This window comes from Alligator mississippiensis, chromosome 11, assembly GCF_030867095.1.
Source record: "Alligator mississippiensis isolate rAllMis1 chromosome 11, rAllMis1, whole genome shotgun sequence".
In the NCBI taxonomy this organism is placed as follows: domain Eukaryota; kingdom Metazoa; phylum Chordata; order Crocodylia; family Alligatoridae; genus Alligator; species Alligator mississippiensis.
The window spans coordinates 41,317,168-41,323,167 of record NC_081834.1 but is presented as its reverse complement, the minus strand read 5'-3'; positions in this window follow the sequence as shown (position 1 = coordinate 41,323,167).

The following is a 6,000-nucleotide window of genomic DNA, read 5'->3' as shown; positions in this document are numbered from 1 at the left end:
GGTGCTGGACCATACTGTACTAGATCAACTCTATTTCAGGTGCCCCTGGGAGATTAAATACCTAGTCAGAGATAAGGAGCCCAAATCAGCCAGTGAGGCTGCTGACATTGCTGATCAGCTGTTGCTAAATTGGGAGGGGCTGGACAGAAGAGGGCTGGACTTTGGGAAGGACCAGAAAGGCATCCAAAAAGGGAAGAAGGGAGAACCAGTCCTGAAATTGGAGTTTGGGGTCTCCTCTGCAAAGCACAGGGTATCCCCAGATTTGGTGAATCCACCTAGATTGGATAGGAAGGGTTGCTCAACTGCAGGGAGTCTGGCCACTCCAGGGACGTTCTAATAGAGTCTATTTTGGCAGTCACTCATTTCCAATCTAAAGCTCAGTGCCCTGTTGAGACTGCTTTTATTCCCCCTTATGATTCTGACATACTAACTTGAATTGGTACATCTTTTCATGAACAGGAATATTGAAAAAAATCGACAGGCTCTATACCTCTAAAAAGAACATTATTTTATGGCTTCCTCCTATTGTGCTATAGCCACAGATTATTAAGTATTGTCATTCTTTGGCACACCAGGCTGTAAATGGCATGCTAGCCTGCATGAAACAAATTGCCTGGTGGCCAGAACTTGTTGCACAAACTGTTTCATAGATTCATCGATTCATAGATTGTAGAGTTGGAAGGGACCCCGAAGGATCATCGTGTCCGACTCCCTGCCCCAGGCAGGAAAAGGACCGAGGTCAGACGACCCCAGCCAGGTGCCTATCTAGCTTCCTCTTGAAGACCTCCAAGTTAGGTGATAGTATCACCTCTCTTGGCAGCCCGTTCCAGATTCTGGCCACCCTTACTGTGAAAAATTTCTTCCTAATGTCTAACCTGAATCTACTCTCCAGTACTTTGCACCCATTATTCCTAGTTACTCCTAGGTGTGCCCTGGTAAATAGCGCATCTCCAACTCTCTGTTGTTCTCCCTTAATAAACTTATAGGCTGCTACAAGGTATCCCTCAGACATCTCTTGTGAAGGCTGAAGAGATCCAGATCCCTCAACCTCCCCTCGTAGGGTCTTGCATGGAGGCCACTAATCATGCAAGTGGCCTTCCTCTGAACCCTCTCCAGATTCTCCGTGTCCCTCTTGAAGTGCGGCGCTCAGAACTGGACACAGTACTCCAACTGCAGCCTGACCAATGCCGCATAGAGGGGGAGCATCACCTCCCTTGATCTGTTGGTCATGCATCTGCTAATGCATGATAAGGTGCGATTGGCTTTGTTGATGGTTTCGTTACACTGCCGGCTCATGTTAAACACATTGTTCTCATTTACCTTGTGCCCTCAACAATAAAAATCTGTCTTGTCAATATATCGTTCCAGGGCTGGGGGAGGGGTGGGCTCCCTTAAGTGCCTTGGCCTGCTGGCTTTGCAAAGGTTGCTTAGCGGGCCATCAGTGGTGGTAGTCCCCCCATCCCGTGGAGGGCTTAGTTTAAAGCCCAGTGGAGCAGGTAAGCCAGTCTGGCTGAGAAGAGCCTCCTCCCCACTGGAGAGAGGTGGAGGCTGTCCTTTCCCAGCAACTTACTGCCTCTTACCTAAGAGTGGACTGTGGTCACGGAAGCTGAAGCCTTCCCAATGACACCAGCGCCGCAGTCTTTGGTTTACTACCTCAATCATCCTCTCCCTCCTCAGCCCATAGCCCGAGACTGGTAGGATCAAGGAAAACACCACCTGCGCCCCCAACCCCTTAAGCCCCACTCCCAAATCCCTGTAGCATTTCATGACCCTGCTGGGATTGCTCTGAGCCATGTCATTCGTGCCCACATGGATAAGGAGCATAGGGTAGTAGTCAGTGGGCAGGAGGAGCTTAGGGATCCTCTCTCCAATGTCTCGGATACGGGCTCCCAGGAAGCAGCAGATTTTCCAGGCTAAGGGGTCGGGGTGGCAGATTGTCTCCTCAGTCCACCTCAGGATGGAGTCTGCCATGACAAACACTTTGTGTTTTGTCTTAGGGAGAGCAGGGGCAGTAGCTACAGTTGAGCCAGTGCTGGCTATGGGCTGAGGAGGGAGAGGAGGATCGAGATAGTAAGACAAGGGCCCCCAAAGAGACACTTGTGTGCCTGTACACAAATGCCAGGAGCTTGGGGAATAAACAGGAGGAATTTGTCCTTCTGCTTAACACAAATAATTATGATGTCATAGGGATAACCAAGACCTGGTGGGACTCCACCCATGACTGGGCCACAGGTATGGACAGCTATACCCTGTTCAGGAGAGATCGAGTGGCCAAAAGGGGCAGGGGTAGCTCTCTATGTCAAGGAAAGCTACGCATCCCTCCAAGCTGACATTGGCACCCAGGGTGGATGATTGGAGACCCTCCGAGTTAAAATCCATGGAGAACACAGCATAGGGGACACAATGGTGGGAGTCTACTACAGATCTCCTACCCAGGATCAAGACCTTGACCAGGAGTTTGCCAGGGAATTGGCTGAGGCCACACGCTCCTGGTGCCTGGTCGTCATGGGAGACTTCAACTACCCAGACATCTCATGGGAAGAGCACTCGGCCAAATCTGAATGGTCAGAAAGCTTTCTCTCGTGCGTGGATAAGCTCTATCTGACTCAAGAAGTCTACAGGCTGACAAGAGGTAAAGTGCTGCTCAACCTGGTACTGGCAACGGGGGACAACCTAATCAGTGACCTAACAATCGAAGGGAAGCTGGGAGACAGCGACCATGAGCTGATCACCTTCACTATCCACCGTAAAGCTGGCAAGTCAGTCAGCAATACAGAAGTCCTCGACCTCAGGAAAGCTGACTTTGACAAGCTCAGGAGGCTTGTCAGTGAGGCCCTAAGGGACCGTGACCCAAAGGGGAGGGGAGTTGAGGATGAGTGGCTGCTCCTCAAGGGAGCAATCCTGGATGCACAAGCAAAGTCTATCCCGTCTCAGAGGAAAGGCAGCAAAAGGGCACAGCTTCCCCCTTGGCTCTGCAGGGAACTAGTGGACCTCCTGTGTCTAAAAAGAAAGACCTACAAAGGATGGAGGACTGGATCCACCTCCAAGGAGAAATATTCTGCACTGGTCGGGACCTGCAGGGAGTGAACCAGGAAAGCCAAGGCTGCAACTGAACTCCAACTAGGTACAAGTATCAAGGACAATAAAAAGTCCTTTTATAGATATGCGAGGAGCTGGAGGAAAAGCAAGGGTAACATTGGGCCCCTGCTAAACCAGATGGGATAACTGACAACCAACGCCCAGGAAAAAGCCAACTTGCTAAATGGATACTTTGCGTTGGTTTTTCACCTGTCCCTGCCCACTATGGGATGGGAAAGCCTGGGTGAGGGAGATTCCTTACCATCCATCAATACTGACCTTGTGAAGGAACAGCTTGAGAGACTGGATACCTTCAAGTCAGCCAGCCCTGACATTTTACACCCCAGGGTATTCAAGGACCTGGCAAGCATCATAGACCAGCCCCTGGCACGGATCTTCGAGAACTTGTGGCGCTCTGGTGAAGTGCCTGAAGATTGGAAGAAGGTCAATGTGGTGCCTATCTTCAAGGAAGGGAGGAAAGTGGATCTGGCAAACTACAGGCCCATCAGCCCGACCTCTATCCTGGGGAAGGTCTTAGAAAAGATTATCAAAGAGACCATTCTTAACAGACTGGCCAATGGCGATATCCTGAGGGATAACCGGAATGGGTTTGTTGTGGGTAGGTCTTTCTTGACCAATCTTATTTCCTTTTACGACCAGGTGACCTATCACCTGGACAAGGGAGAAGAGATTGATGTCATATATCTTGACTTAAAAAAAGCCTTCAATCTGGTATCCCATGATCACCTTTTAGCAAAACTGGCCAACTGCGGTCTTGGCTTCAGCACAATCTGCTGGCTGAGGAATTGGCTCCGTGGTTGGACCCAGAGGGTGGTGGTTGATGAAAGTCAATCATTGTGGTGCCCTGTGACCAGTGGGGTCCCTCAAGGCTCTGTCCTTGGGCCTATACTATTCAACATCTTCATTAATGATGTGGACATTGGTGTCAGAAGTGGACAGGCCAAGTTCACCAACGACACCAAACTTTGGGGTAAAGCGTCAAACACCTGAGGACAGGAGAGCGAGCCAGGCTGACCTTGGCAGGCTCAGGAAATGGGAGGATGAGAACCTGATGGTGTTTAGCACCAAAAAATGCAAGGTTCTCCACCTTGGGAAGAAAAACCCGCAGCATGCTTATAGGCTTGACAGTGCTACGCTGGCTAGCACTATGGACAAAAAGGACTTGAGGGTCATGATTGACCACAAGATGAACATGAGCCATCAATGCGATGCTGCAGCTAGTAAAGCGAGCAAAATGCTGGCTTGCATCCATAGATGCTTCTCAAGCAAATCCCAGGACGTCATTCTTCCATTATACTCAGCCTTGGTGAGGCCGCAGCTGGAAGTAGTGCATCCAATTCTGGGCTCCTCAATTCAAGAAGGATGTGGAGAAGCTTGAGAGAGTGCAGAGGAGAGCCATGCGCATGATCAAAGGTCAGGAAAATAGACCTTATAATGAGAGGCTGAGAGCTATGGAACTCTTCAGCCTGGAAAAGCGCAGGCTCAGGGGTGATCTGGTGGCTGCCTATAAGTTTATAAAGGGTGCTCACCAGGATCTGGGGGAATGTCTGTTCACCAGAGCGCCCCAAAGGGATGTCAAGCTTGAATGGTCGCAAACTTCTCCATGACCGTTTCAGGCTGGACATAAGGAAGAACTTCTTTACTGTCCGAGCCCCCAATGCCTAGAATAGACTGTTGCCAGAGGTGGTGCAAGCATCTACTTTGAACGCCTTCAAGAGAAATGTGGATGTTTATCTTGCTGGGATCCTATGACCCCTGCTGACTTCCTGCCGCTGGGGCAGAGGACTGGACTTAAAAATCTTCCGAGGTCCCTTCCAGCCCTAAAGTCTATGAAATCTTTGAAAAACACACAGCTTGCTAAGGCCCCCTTTCAACATCAACCCATAACTGGATCATGGTCTCGCTTACAAGTTGATTATATGGACAAATTGCCTCATACAGCTCAAAAACACCAGTATTTACTGGTGCTGGTTGACTGCTATTTTGGATAGGTAGAAGCTATACCTACTAGGGCTGTGCGAAGCTTTGGTCCCTGATTCAATTCGGCGGAGATTCGGCCTGATTCGGTGGCCGAATCTCCAAATCCAAATCAAATCAGAGGACCCTTTAATCTCTCCAAATCGAATCAGAACTCTCTGAATCTATTCAGAGAGATTCAGAAAGATTTGGAGATTCAGACATAGATACAGCTTTAAATGTTTTTTCTACATACTTCTAGATAGCAGAGGCTTGGGAGTGTTGTGATGGTGGGGCACATGGAGTGTCCCACAGAAGTACGGGGGGCTCTCCAGCATGCTCGGCAGCAGACCCAGAAGTGGACCAAAAGCACTTCTGGTCCACTTCCGGGTCCACCAGAGAGTGTGCAGGGGACCCCCCCGCACCTCCCTGGTTCAGCGACTGGTGCCTCCTGGGTCTGGTGGGGAACCCAGGGTTCCCCCATGGCCGATTGCCGAGCCAGGGGGTGAAGGAGGGCCCCCAGCGCACGCCCTGGCAGACCCGGAAATGGACCAGAAGTACTTCCGGTCCACTTCCAGGTTCATCACTGAGTATATGGGGGCCCCCACATTCCTGTGGGATGCTCCATGAGCCCCAGCATCGCAGTGATCATGAGCTGCGCCTGCTACCTCAAGGTTTAAAAACATTTAAAGCTGTGTCTATGTCCGTATCGCTGATTCTCCAAATCAGCATCGAATCTTCAGATCTGGATTTGGCCGAGTCAAATTGGGGACAGTGATCTGAATCAGCGAATCGAATCACTGTCCCTGATTCAGGCTGAATCTGAATCTGAATCAAATAGGGCTCGCTTCACACACCCCTAATACCTACCCATGATCATACTGCCTTAAACACAGCTAAGGTTCTTTTTAATGTTGTCTGTTCTCATTTTGGCCTTCCTGAAAC